Source organism: Amblyomma americanum, chromosome 5 (genome assembly GCF_052857255.1).
Source record: "Amblyomma americanum isolate KBUSLIRL-KWMA chromosome 5, ASM5285725v1, whole genome shotgun sequence".
Lineage (NCBI taxonomy): Eukaryota > Metazoa > Arthropoda > Arachnida > Ixodida > Ixodidae > Amblyomma > Amblyomma americanum.
The window spans coordinates 31,156,598-31,170,431 of record NC_135501.1 but is presented as its reverse complement, the minus strand read 5'-3'; positions in this window follow the sequence as shown (position 1 = coordinate 31,170,431).

Genomic DNA, 13,834 nt, shown 5'->3' with positions numbered 1-13,834 from the left:
GCGCTTTTATACAGGCTCAAAGCTGGCCGTATGTCACAGCAGCCAAGCTCCGAACGACAGATGAAAGCTGCATTTTTTGAGTGAAAAAAAAATATGAGACATCTTTGCACAACTGCCATCTCTGCCTTGGACCTTGTGAAGTAGTAATTAATTGCCAGGAGACTGCTGCAAATCCAGAGTGAACTTGAAGCTGGTGAACATTTTTCAAGATCAAATCAAGAAGTAGTGCATCAGAAACCTATTCTAAACCTCCAGCTCTGTGCAGCCATCCTTTTTTAGGGAACAATGCAGCTACCACATTTAGAATGTTGGCTTCAATTGATGTGCAAGTTATCACCAACAGGACGTTTTTTTTAATATTAAGCATTCTTATTTTTGGGCAGCAACAGCAAGCTTCTGTATGTGCAGACTGCAAGTCAAGAATAAATATTTGCATTCATGTTGCATAGATGCCTGCTGTTACCTCTCAATTTTGTACTGCGCTTTTATACAAGCTCAAAGCTGGCCGTATGTCACAGGAGCCAAGCTCCGGACGACAGATGAAAGCTGCATTTTTTAGTGAAAAAAAATTCTGAAGCAGCTTTGCACAACTGCCTTTTCTGCCTTGACCTTGTGAAGTAGTCATGAATTGCCAGGAGACTGCTGCAAGTCCAGAGTGAACAAGGAGCTGGTCAACATTTTTCAAGATCAAATCAAGAAATAGCGCATTAGCAACCTATTCTAAACCTCCAGCTCTGTGCAGCCATCCTTTTTTAGGGAACAATGCAGCTACCACATTTAGGATCCTGGCTTCATTTGATGTGGAAGTGCTCACCAACAGGAGGTTTTTTTATATTCAGCGTTATTTGGGGAAGGCAATCAAGAAAACAAGTGAGCATTCCTAAAAGATTTTGATGTTGTTTAGCTATGCAGAAATTTATGAACTAGCCAGTTTCTGTAAGTGCTGACTGCAAGTCAAGATTAAATATTTGCATTCATGTTGCATAGATGCCTACTGTTACCTCTCAATTTTATACTGCGCTTTTATACAGGCTCAAAGCTGGCCGTATGTCACAGCAGCCAAGCTCCGAACGACAGATGAAAGCTGCGTTTTTGTAGTGCAAAATCTGAAGCAGCTTTGCACAACTGCAATCTCTGCCTTGGACCTTGTGAGTTAGTCATGAATTGCCAGGAGACTGCTGCAAGTGCAGAGTGAGCATGAAGCTGGTCAACATTTTTCAAGATCAAATCAAGAAATAGTTCATCAGCAACCTGTTCTCAACCTCCAGCTCTGTGCAGCCATCCTTTTTTAGGGAACAATGCAGCTGCCACATTTAGGATGTTGGCTTCATTTGATGTGCAAGTGATCACCAACAGGACGGTTTTTTAATATTCAGGGCTCTTATTTGTGGCCAGCAATCAAGAAAGCAAGTGAGCGTTCCAAAAAGAGTTTGATTTTCATCTATGCAGAAATCCATGAACTAGCCAGCTTCTGTATGTGCTGACTGCAATTCAAGATTAAAAATTTGCATTAATGTTGCATGGACGTTTGATGTTACCTCTCAATTTTATATTGCGCTTTTATACAGGCTCAAAGCTGGCCGTATGTCAAAGCAGCCAAGCTCCGGACGACAGATGAAAGCTGCAGTTTTTTAGTCAAAAAAAAACTATGAAGCAGCTTTGCACAATCTGCCATCTCTGCCTTGCACCTTGTAGTCGTGAATTGCCAGGACACCGCTTCAAGTGCAGTGAACATAGAGCAGGTCACCATTTTTCGAGATCAAGTCAAGAAATTGTGCATCAGCAACCTATTCTCAACCTCCAGCTCTGCGCAGCCATCGTTTTTTAGGGAACAATGCAGCTACCACTTTTAGGATGTTGGCTTCATTTTATGTGCAAGTGATCGCCAACAGGACGTTTTTTAATATTCAGGGCTCTAATTTGTGGCCAGCAATCAAGAAAGCAAGTGAGCGTTCCAAAAAAAGTTTGATTTTCATCTATGCAGAAATCCATGAACTAGCCAGCTTCTGTATGTGCTGACTGCAAGTCAAGACTAAAAATTTCCATTCATGGTGCATGGACGTTTGCTGTTACCTCTCAATTTTATATTGCGTGTGTACAGTCTCAAAGCTGGCCGTATGTCACAGGAGCCAAGCTCCGAACGACAAATGAAAGCTGCATTTTTTAGTGAAAAACAAAATTCTGAAGCAGCTTTGCACAACTGCCATCTCTGCCTTAAAACTTGTGAAGTAGTCATGAATTGCGAGGAGACTCTGCTGTAGGTGCAGAGTGAACATCGAGCTGGTCACCGTTTTTCAAGATGAAATCAAGAAGTAGTGCATCAGCAACCTATTCTAAACCTCCAGCTCTGTGCAGCCATCTTTTTTTAGGGAACAATGCAGCTGCCACATTTAGGTTGCTGGCTTCTTTTGACGTGCAAGTGCTCATCAAAAGGACTATTTTTTTAATATTCAGCGTTGTTATTTGTGGAAAGCAATCAAAAAAACAAGTGAGCATTCCAAAAAGATATTGAGGTTGATTATCTATGCAGAAATCCATGAACTAGCCAGTTTCTGTAGGTGCTGACTGCAAGTCAAGATTAAATATTTGCATTCATGTTGCATGGACGTTTGCTGTTACCTCTCAATTTTGTACTGCGCTTTTATACAGGCTCAAAGCTGGCCGTATGTCACAGCAGCCAAGCTCCGAACGACAGATGAAAGCTGCATTTTTTAGTAAAAAAAAATTCTGAAACATCTTTGCACAACTGCCATCTCTGCCTTGGACCTTGTGAAGTAGTAATGAATTGCCAGGAGATTGCTGCAAGTCCAGAGTGAACATGGAGCTGGTCAACATTTTTTATGATCAAATCAAGAAATAGTGCATTATCATCCTATTCTAAACCTCCAGTTCTGTGCAGCCATCCTTTTTTATGGAACAATGCAGCTACCACCTTTAGGATGTTGGCTTCATTTCATGTGCAAGTGCTCAAAAAAAGGACTGTTTTTTTAATATTCAGCGTTGTTATTTGTAGAAAGCAATCAAGAAAACAAGTGAGCATTTAAAAAAGATGTTGAGGTTGTTTATCTATGTAGAAATCCATGAACTAGCCAGTTTCTGTAAGTGCTGACTGCATGTCAAGAATAAATATTTGCATTCATGTTGCATAAATGCCTGCTGTTACCTCTCAATTTTGTACTGCGCTTTTATACAGGCTCAAAGCTGGCCGTATGTCACAGCAGCCAAGCTTCGAACGACAGATGAAGGCTGCATTTTTTTAGTGAAAAAAAATTCTGAAACATCTTTGCACAACTGCCATCTCTGCCTTGGACCTTGTGAAGTAGTAATGAATTGCCAGGAGACTGCTGCAAAACCAGAGTGAACATGAAGCTGGTCAACATTTTTCAAGATCAAATCAAGAAATAGTGCATCAGCAACCTTTTATAAACCTCCAGCTCTGTGCAGCCATCCTTTTTTAGGGAACAATGCAGCTACCACATTTAGAATGTTGGCTTCATTTGTTGAGCACGTGATCACCAACAGGACGTTTTTAATAAATATTAAGCATTCTTATTGGTGGCCAGCAACAGCAAGCTTCTGTAAGTGCAGACTGCAAGTCAAGATTAAATATTTGCATTGATGCTGCATGGATGTTTACTGTTACCTTTCAATTTTATATTGCGCTTTTATACAGGATCAAAGCTGGCCGTATGTCCCAGGAGCCAAGCACCGGACGACAGATGAATGCTGCATTTTCTAGTGAAAAATAAATTCTGAAGCAGCTTTGCACAACTGCATTTTCTGCCTTGACCTTGTGAAGTAGTCATGAATTGGCAGGAGACTGCTGCAAGTCAAGAGTGAACATGAAGCTGGTCAACATTTTTCAAGATCAATCAAGAAATAGTGCAGCAGCAACCTATTCTAAAGCTCCAGCTCTGTACAGCCATCTTCTTTTTAGGAAAAAATGCAGCTGCCACATTTAGGATGTTGGCTTCATTTGATGTGCAAGTGATCACCAACAGGACGGTTTTTTTAATATTCAGGGCTCTTATTTGTGGCCAGCAATCAAGAAAGCAAGTGAGCGTTCCAAAAAGATTTTGATTTTCATCTATGCAGAAATCCATGAACTAGCCAGTTTCTGTATGTGCTGACTGCAAGTCAAGATTAAAAATTTGCATTCATGTTGCATGGACGTTTGCTGTTTCCTCTCAACTTTATATTGCATGTATACTGGCTCAAAGCTGGCCGTATGTCACAGGAGCCAAGCTCGGAACGACAGATGAAAGCTGCATTTTTTAGTGAAAAAGAAATTCTGAAGCAGCTTTGCACAACTGCCATCTCTGCCTTAAAACTTGTGAAGTAGTCATGAATTGCGAGGAGACTCTGCTTTAAGTGCAGAGTGAACATGGAGCTGGTCACCGTTTTTCAAGATCAAATCAGGAAATAGTGCATCAGCAACCTATTCTCAACCTCCTGCTCTGTGCAGCCATCTTTTTTTAGGGAACAATGCAGCTGCCACATTTAGGTTGTTGGCTTCTTTTGATGTGCACGTGCTCACCAAAAGGACTATTTTTTTAATATTCAGCGTTGTTATTTGTGGAAAGCAATCAAGGAAACAAGTGAGCATTCCAAAAAGATGTTGAGGTTGTTTATCTATGCAGAAATCCATGAACTAGCCAGTTTCTGTAAGTGGTGACTGCAAGTCAAGATTAAATCTTTGTATTCATGTTGCATGGACGTTTGCTGTTACCTCTCAATTTTGTACTGCGCTTCTATACAGGCTCAAAGCTGGCCGTATGTCACAGCAGCCGAGCTCCGAACGGCAGATGAAAGCTGCATTTTTTTATTGAAAAAAAATTCTGATACATCTTTGCACAACTGCCATCTCTGCCTTGGACCTTGTGAAGTAGTAATGAATTGCCAGGAGACTGCTGCAAGTCCAGAGTGAACATGGAGCTGGTCAACATTTTTTATGATCAAATCAAGAAATAGTGCATTAGCAACCTATTCTAAACCTCCAGCTCTGTGCAGCCTGCATTTCTTAGGGAACAATGCAGCTACCATATTTAGGATGTTGGCTTCATTTGATGTGCAAGTGCTCACCAAAAGGACTATTTTTTTAATATTCAGCGTTGTGATTTGTGGAAAGCAGTCAAGAAAACAAGTGAGCCTTTCAAAAAGATGTTGAGGTTGTTTATCTATGCAGAAATCCATGAACTAGCCAGTTTCTGTAAGTGCTGACTGCTAGTAAAGATTAAATATTTGCATTCATGTTGCATAGATGCCTGCTGTTACCTCTCAATTTTATACTGCGCTTTTATACAGGCTCAAAGCTGGCCGTATGTCACAGCAGCCAAGCTCCGAACGACAGATGAAAGCTGCATTTGTTTAGTGAAAAAAAAATTCTGGAGCATCTTTGCACAACTGTCATCTCTGCCTTGGACCTTGTGATGTAGTAATGAATTGCCAGGAGACTGCTGCAAATACAGAGTGAACATGGAGCTGGTCAACATTTTTCAAGATCAAATCAAGAAATAGTGCATCAGCAACCTATTCTAAACCTCCAGCTCTGTGCAGCCATCCTTTTTTTTAGGGAACAATGCAGCTACCACATTTAGAATGTTGGCTTCATTTGTTGTGCAAGTGATCACCAACAGGATGTTTTTTTAATATTAAGCATTCTTCTTTTTGGCCAGCAACACCAAGCTTCTGTAAGTGCAGACTGCAAGTCAAGATTAAATATTTGCATTCATGCTGCATGGACGTTTACTCTTACCTTTCCATTTTATTTTGCGCTTTTATACAGGCTCAAAGCTGGCCGTATGTCACAGGAGCCAAGCTCCGGACGACAGATGAAATCTGCATTTTTTAGTGAAAAAGAAATTCTGAAGCAGCTTTGCACGACTGCCTTTTCTTCCTTGACCTTGTGAAGTAGTCATGAATTTGCAGGAGACTGCTGCAAGTCCAGAGTGAACATGCAGCTGGTCAACTTTTTTCAAGATCAAATCAAGAAATGGTGCATTAGCAACCTATTTTAAACCTCCAGCTCTGTGCAGCCATCCTTTTTTAGGGAACAATGCAGCTACCACATTTAGGATGTTGGCTTCATTTGATGTGGAAGTGCTCACCAACAGGACGTTTTTTTAATAATCAGCGTTGTTATTTGTCGAAAGCAATCAAGAAAACAAGTGAGCATTCCTAAAAGATGTTGAGGTTGTTTAGCTATGCAGAAATCCATGAACTAGCCAGTTTCTGTAAGTGCTGGCTGCAAGCCAAGATTAAACATTTGCATTCATATTGCATGGACGTTTACTGTTACCTCTCAATTTTTTTTGCGTGTATACAGGCTCAAAGCTGGCCGTATGTCACTGGAGCCAAGCTCCAAACGAGAGATGAAAGCTGCATTTTTTGTGAAAAAGAAATTCTGAAGCAGCTTTGCACAACTGCCATCTCTGCCTTAAAACTTGTGAAGTAGTCATGAATTGCGAGGAGACTCTGCTGTAAGTGCAGAGTGAACATGGAGCTGGTCACCATTTTTCAAGATCAAATCAAGAAATAGTGCATCAGCAACCTATTCTCAACCTCCAGCTCTGTGCAGCCATCTTTTTTTTAGGGAACAATGCAGCTGCCACATTTAGGATGTTGGCTTCATTTATTTATTTATTTATTTATTTATTTATTGTACCCTCAGGGCCCGAAGGCATTACAGAGGGGAGTGGGAATACATAAAAATTCAGCCTAAACAGCAACAACAAGGAGGGAAAACAAAAATAAACCAGGAATACATAAAAAGTGAAAACACAGGAAGGCAATAAGATTAGAACGCAGTGGGGATATATTAAAACAGTGTGTAGGCAGTAAAAAGGCAATTTTTATACAGTAATAAACGACACATACTCAGATAGAAACACTAAGGACTTTACGAAATGCATTGTTATCGGAAATACCTGCGATGCCGTGGGGAAGGTGATTCCAGCTGACACAAGTTCGGGGTATGAATGAGTCATGAAAACATTTGGTGTGACAAGATGGGATTCCAACTTTATGACGGTGATCAACGCGTGCTGATATGTAACATAGACTAGACAGTAACTTAGGATTGAGAAAGCTGTTGTGGTAAATTTTATGAAAGAGACACAATGAGGATATTGATCTGCGGTGGGAAAGAAGTGGTAGGGACAAACTTGATTTCATGGCGGTTACACTGCTTGTTCGGTGATAATTGGAAAGAATGAAACGGCATGCGCGGTTCTGTACAGCTTCCAAATCTGAAACGAGTGAATCGATGCCAGGACTCCAGACAGATGCAGCATATTCTAACTTGGACCGAACCAATGTTTTATAAAGTAATAATTTTATTGAAGTAGATGAACGTGAGAAATTTCTGCGAAGGTACACAAGCATGCGATCAGCGTTATTTATTATGTATTCAACGTGAGTTTTCCACGACAGGTTACAAGAAACGTAAACACCCAGATATTTATAACATGACACGGTTTCGAGAGACACGTTGTTAATGTGATAAGAAGAAGGGGCATTAGAGAGACGAGAAATGCGTACATGTTTACACCTAATAATGTTTAGTTGCATGTTCCAAGTAAAACACCGGTCAAGAACCTTGTTAATATCGGATTGAAGACAAGAGACATCATTACCATCTTTATTTCCGCGGTAAATAACACAATCATCGGCAAAAAGATTAATTGAAGAAGAAATGTTAGCCGGTAAGTCATTTTTATAGATGAGAAAAAGGAGGGGCCCAAGAACTTACCCTTGAGGCACGCCGGAACGGACAGGCAAATAATGAGAGTTTAAATTGTTCGCTGTTACGAATTGTGAACGGTTAGAAAGAAAGCATTGTAGCCATGCAAGGACATTAGGGTCTATGTTAAGATTGCTTAATTTAAGAAAGAGAAGCTCATGTGAAACAGTATCAAACGCTTTCGAGAAGTCCAAAAATAGGCAATCTGCCTGAGACCCGTGGTCAAGGATGCAATGAAGGTCATGTGTGAAACATATTAGCTGAGTTTCGCATGAAAAAGACACGAAAACCATGCTGGGCAATGCTGAAAAAGGAGTTAGATTCTAAAAAAGAGATGAGATGAGAATATATGACGTGTTCCATGATCTTGCACGGAATACTAGTGAGTGATATAGGTCTAAAGTTATCAGGAGAATGTTTACTTCCGGACTTATGCAGTGGAGTTACCTTCCCAATTTTCCAATTATTGGGAATACAACCTGCTGCAAGAGACTGCTCAAACATTTTAGTAAGAATTATGAAACAATAGTACTTTGTATTAATTAAAAACTTCGAATTAATGTTGTCAACACCGCAGAAAGAGGAAACCTTAAGATTTTCTATGATGCACTGGATGCCTGACGCGTCGAATATAACTGGGTCCATAGGAAGAGAATCAAAAACAGGGCACATGCGATGAACAAGAGAAACGTTGGTAGAAAATGCCGCAGCAAATATATTGTTTAGAACAGAAGCACATTCGTATGGAGGAAAGGCAACACCATGAGAAGAAGTAAGTAGTATTGTGGAAGGGTCTTTCTTGTTAACTACATTCCAAAATTGTTTTGGATTATTGACCAGCATAGCAGGCAGTGTGTGGTTAAAAAATGTGTCCTTTGCGTTTTTTAGCGCACCTTTGTACTCTGCAGCTGCGGAAAAGTAGGCCTCCCATCGTTGTTTAGAATTCAACAACTTCGCAGAGCGGAACAAGCGCTTCTTTTTATTGGAGAGTCTTTTTAAAACATTATTAAACCAAGGTGATTCCCGATCGCACTTCAAAGGTCTTAATGGTACAAAAGTGTTAATGAGATGTTCAACGATATCCTTGAACAAATCCCAGTTAGCGTAAACAGAACGCTGTGAAAAGCCTGGTAAGTAATCATCCAAAAAACAAGCTAGTGCGCAGTTAATAGCATTAAAGTCAGCCCGTTTATAATCTCTAATGTGTTTAGTCTGACTAACTCGGATAGATACAGGAATTTGTACATCAAAATGCAGCAAAGAATGATCACTGAGACCAGGTAGGTAAAACATCGAAGGGATATGATCAGGCACGTTAGTTAGAACAAGATCTAAAACATTCGATGAGGATAAAGTAGTTCGAGTAGGTTTAGAGACTAACTGCGAAAGATTGAAATCCATACAAGTTGACAAAATCTTTTTACACTCAGTAGAAAAAGAGCTGAGATAAGGTGATGTACTAGTCCACACGATACTAGGGTAGTTAAAGTCACCAGCTAAGACAATAGGTGTACTCGGAAATCGTACAGTGATCATGTTAAGGGAATCATGCAATTCATCAACGAATATATGGCTCGAGGACGGGGGACGGTAACATATACCCACAATCATTCTCTTAAAACGTACACTAAGTTCCACCCAAACCAGTTCCAGGCTAGTTGAAATATTATTAGGCGACGCTACAAAATTATTCGCGACAGCTATTAAAACACCTCCTCCAGATCTCTCACTTCTGTCAGATCTAAACACGTTATAGCGTTTTTTGCAGTCAAATAGTTCAATGTCCGCTATCTTGGAAGAAAGCCATGTTTCGGTTAGTAAGACGACATCAGCATCACACGAATCAATGATAGGATTAAGTTCATCGCGCTTGGGTAGTAAGCTTCGTATGTTGGAAAAAAGAAAAGAAAGCGAGTTGCCAGTATCGGACACTGGCCCACTGCCCCTCGAGCAGCCCTACGGCGCGTAGGTCGAGCCAGAAGTACCGTCATTTGACTGCTGATTGTGGACTGGCGAAGGAGACAATCGATCAGTCGGCTCAGCATGTGATGAAGCAGCGATACCGTGACTTGAGTTACTATCAAGAGAAGTTGCTGATGCCCGAAGATTAGCCTCCATGAAAACGCAGTTGCGAGCAGGGTTATAACTGTAGCATTTGTTCTTAATGTACAGTTTGTTGTGCCTAAGCTTGTAAAATGAGTCCTGACCCTTAGCGAATTGAAGCAGCTTTTTCCTGGCCTGACGCGTTTCCAACGAGTAATCTTCACTTACGGTGATACCTTCATCTTTAAGTTTCGCTGACTGGGATAGAATTTGTTGCTTTGTTTTAAAGGAGGAGAACTTCACGATGACCGGGCGACATTTATCATCCGTAAATGTACCAATCCTATGGGTACGTTCAAACGCATCCTTCATAAGCGCCGGACTGAAGCAGTTAGAGATAACGCTCAAAAGCTTGTCTTCCGTTCCTTCCCATGTTTCCGTTGGACTGTCACGTAAACCAAAAAACAATAGATTGTCTCTTCGCTGCCTGTCTTCAAGCTGTGACTGACTAAGCCGCAATTTGGCATTCTCGCTAATCAGGTTATCAGCGAGTTCGCGCAGGGTCAGCAGCTCTTGTCGAGCTTCGTCAGAAGCAGAAGCTTGAAGTTCAACTGCCGACAGCCTCGCATCGATATCGGAGATATTTTTTTTCATAGATTCCTGATTTTCCTTTATTTCAGATATGGAAGCAATTAAGCGTAACTGTTCGGTTTCCATTCTAGCAGTGCGTGAGTTAACGTTCTGTAATAAAGTTAACACGTCATTAAGCTTTTCCTGTACAGAGTCATCCGTTTCACTGTTCTTAGAACGCGTACCAGGGCCAGGGTTAAGTTCGACATCACCCGACTGCAGAACCAGCTGAGCACACACATCAAATGACTGCACAAGCAAACCTAATAGCACTTGTGGGTGTGGGAACAGCACAAGACAAACATTTCTAGATTTCTTTGCAAACATAGGAACGTCATTACTAACCTGCATGAACAAACGCATGCTGTCAAGCAACCGTGCCACGATGCTGTTCAGACGCCCACTGGAAGGCGCGGGCCGCTGGCGTTCGTTTATATCCAGAGGAAATGGTGATGTCGTAGGGGATGAGCTGAACTTCTGCGAAGGAGCCACGGTCAAAGAGTGTTGCCAGGACGGGTCATATGAAGCCAGGTCTGCATAACAGCAATAAGGTGCAGGTGCAATCCATGCGGTGTCTGTTGGAGCGGTCGATGCCACGTAGATCTGAAGATATCCCGCTATCTGCATGAACAAACGCATGCTGCCAATCAACCGTGCCACGATGCTGTTCACACGCCCACTGGAAGGCGCGGGCCGCTGGCGTTCGTTTATATCCAGAGGAAATGGTTATGTCGTAGGCGATGAGCTGAACTTGTGCGAAGGAGCCACGGTCCAAGAGGGTTGCCAGGACGGGTCATATGAAGCCAGGTCAGCATAACAGCAATAAGGTGCAGGTGCAATCCATGCGGTGTCTTTTGGAGCGGTCGATGCCACGTAGATCTGAAGATATCCCGCTATCTGCATGAACAAACGCATGCTGTCAAGCAACCGTGCCACGATGCTGTTCACCAACAGGACGTTTTTTTATATTCAGCATGGTTATTTGTGGAAAGCAATCAAGAAAACAAGCGAGCATTCATAAAAGATGTTGAGGTTGTTTAGCTATGCAGAAATCCATGAACTAACCAGTTTCTGTAAGTGCTGACTGCAAGTCAAGATTAAACATTTGCATTCATGTTGCATGGACGTTTACTGTTACCTCTCAATTTTATATTGCGTGTATACAGGCTCAAAGCTGGCCGTATGTCACATGAGCCAAGCTCCGACCGACAGATGAAAGCTGCATTTTTTAGTGAAAAACAAATTCTGAAGCAGCTTTGCACAACTGCATCTCTGCCTTGGACCTTGTGAAGTAGTCATGAAATGCCAGGAGACTGCTGCAAGTCCAGAGTGAACATGGAGCTCGTCAACATTTTTCAAGATCAAATCAAGAAATAGTGCATTAGCAACCTATTCTAAACCTCCAGCTCTGTGCAGCCATCCTTTTTTAGGGAACAATGCAGATACCACATTTAGGATGTTGGCTTCATTTGATGTGGAAGAGCTCACCAACAGGACGTTTTTTTAATATTCAGCGTTGTTATTTGTGGAAGGCAATCAAGAAAACAAGTGAGCATTCCTAAAAGATGTTGAGATTGTTTAGCTATGCAGAAATTTATGAACTAGCCAGTTTCTGTAAGTGCTGACTGCAAGTCAAGATTAAATATTTGCATTAATGTTGCATAGATGCCTGATGTTACCTCTCAATTTTATACTGCGCTTTTATACAGGCTCAAAGCTGGCCGTATGTCACAGCAGCCAAGCTCTGAACGACAGATGAAAGCTGCATTTTTTTAGTGAAAAAAAAATTCTGAAGCGTCTTTGCACAACTGCCATCTCTGCCTTGGACCTTGTGAAGTAGTAATGATTTGCCAGGAGACTGCTGCAAACCCAGAGTGAACATGGAGCTGGTCAACATTTTTCAAGATCAAATCAAGAAATAGTGCATCAGCAACCTTTTCTAATCCTCCAGCTCTGTGCAGCCATCTTCTTTATAGGAAAAAATGCAGCTGCCACATTTATAATGTTGGCTTCATTTGATGTGGAAGTGATCACCAACAGGACGGTTTTTTAATATTCAGGGCTCTTATTTGTGGCCCGCAATCAAGAAAGCAAGTGAGCGTTCCAAAATTATTTTGATTTTCATCTATGCAGAAATCCATGAACTAGCCAGCTTCTGTATGTGCTAACAGCAAGTCAAGATTAAACATTTGCATTCATGTTGCATGGACGTTTGCTGTTACCTCTCAATATTATATTGCACTTTTATACAGGCATAAAGCTGGCCGTATGTCACAGGAGCCAAGCTCCGAACGACAGATGAAAGCCGCATTTTTTAGTGAAAAAGAAATTCTGAAGCAGCTTTGCACAACTGCCATCTCTGCCTTAAAACTTGTGAAGTAGTCATGAATTGCGAAGAGACTCTGCTGTAAGTGCAGAGTGAACATGGAGCTGGTCACCGTTTTTCAAGATCAAATAAAGAAATAGTGCATCAGCAACCTATTCTCAACCTCGACCTCTGTGCAGCCATCTTTTTTTAGGGAACAATGCAGCTGCCACATTTAGGATGTTGGCTTCATTTGATGTGCAAGTGATCACCAACAGGACGTTTTTTTTAATATTCAGCGTTATTATTTGTGGCCAGCAATCAAGACAGCAAGTGAGCATTCCAAAAAGATTTTGAGGTTGTTCATCTATGCAGAAATCCATGAACTAGCCAGCTTCTGTATGTGCTGACTGCAAGTCAAGACTAAAAATTTCCATTCATCGTGAATGGACATTTGCTGTTACCTCTCAATTTTATATTGCGTGTATACAGGCTCAAAGCTGGCCGTATGTCACAGGAGCCCAGCTCCGAACGACAGATGAAAGCTGCATTTTTTAGCGAAAAAGAAATTCTGAAGCAGCTTTGCAAAACTTCCATCTCTGCCTTAAAACTTGTGAAGTAGTCATGAATTGCAAGGAGACTCTGCTGTAAGTGCAGAGTGAACATGGAGCTGGTCACCGTTTTTCAAGATCAAATCAAGAAATAGTGCATCAGCAACCTATTCTCAACCTCCAGCTCTGTGCAGCCAGTTTTTTAGGGAACAATGCAGCTGCCACATTTAGGTTGCTGGCTTCTTTTGATGTGCAAGTGCTCACCAAAAGGACTATTTTTTTAATATTCAGCGTTGTTATTTGTGGAAAGCAATCAATAAAACAAGTGAGCATTCCAAAAAGATATTGAGGTTGTTTATCTATGCAGAAATTCATGAACTAGCCAGTTTCTGTAGGTGCTGACTGCAAGTCAAGATTAAATATTTGCATTCATGTTGCATGGACGTTTGCTGTTACCTCTCAATTTTGTACTGCGCTTTTATACAGGCTCAAAGCTGGCCGTAGGTCACAGCAGCCAAGCTCCGAACGACAGATGAAAGCTGCATTTTTTAGTAAAAAAAAGTT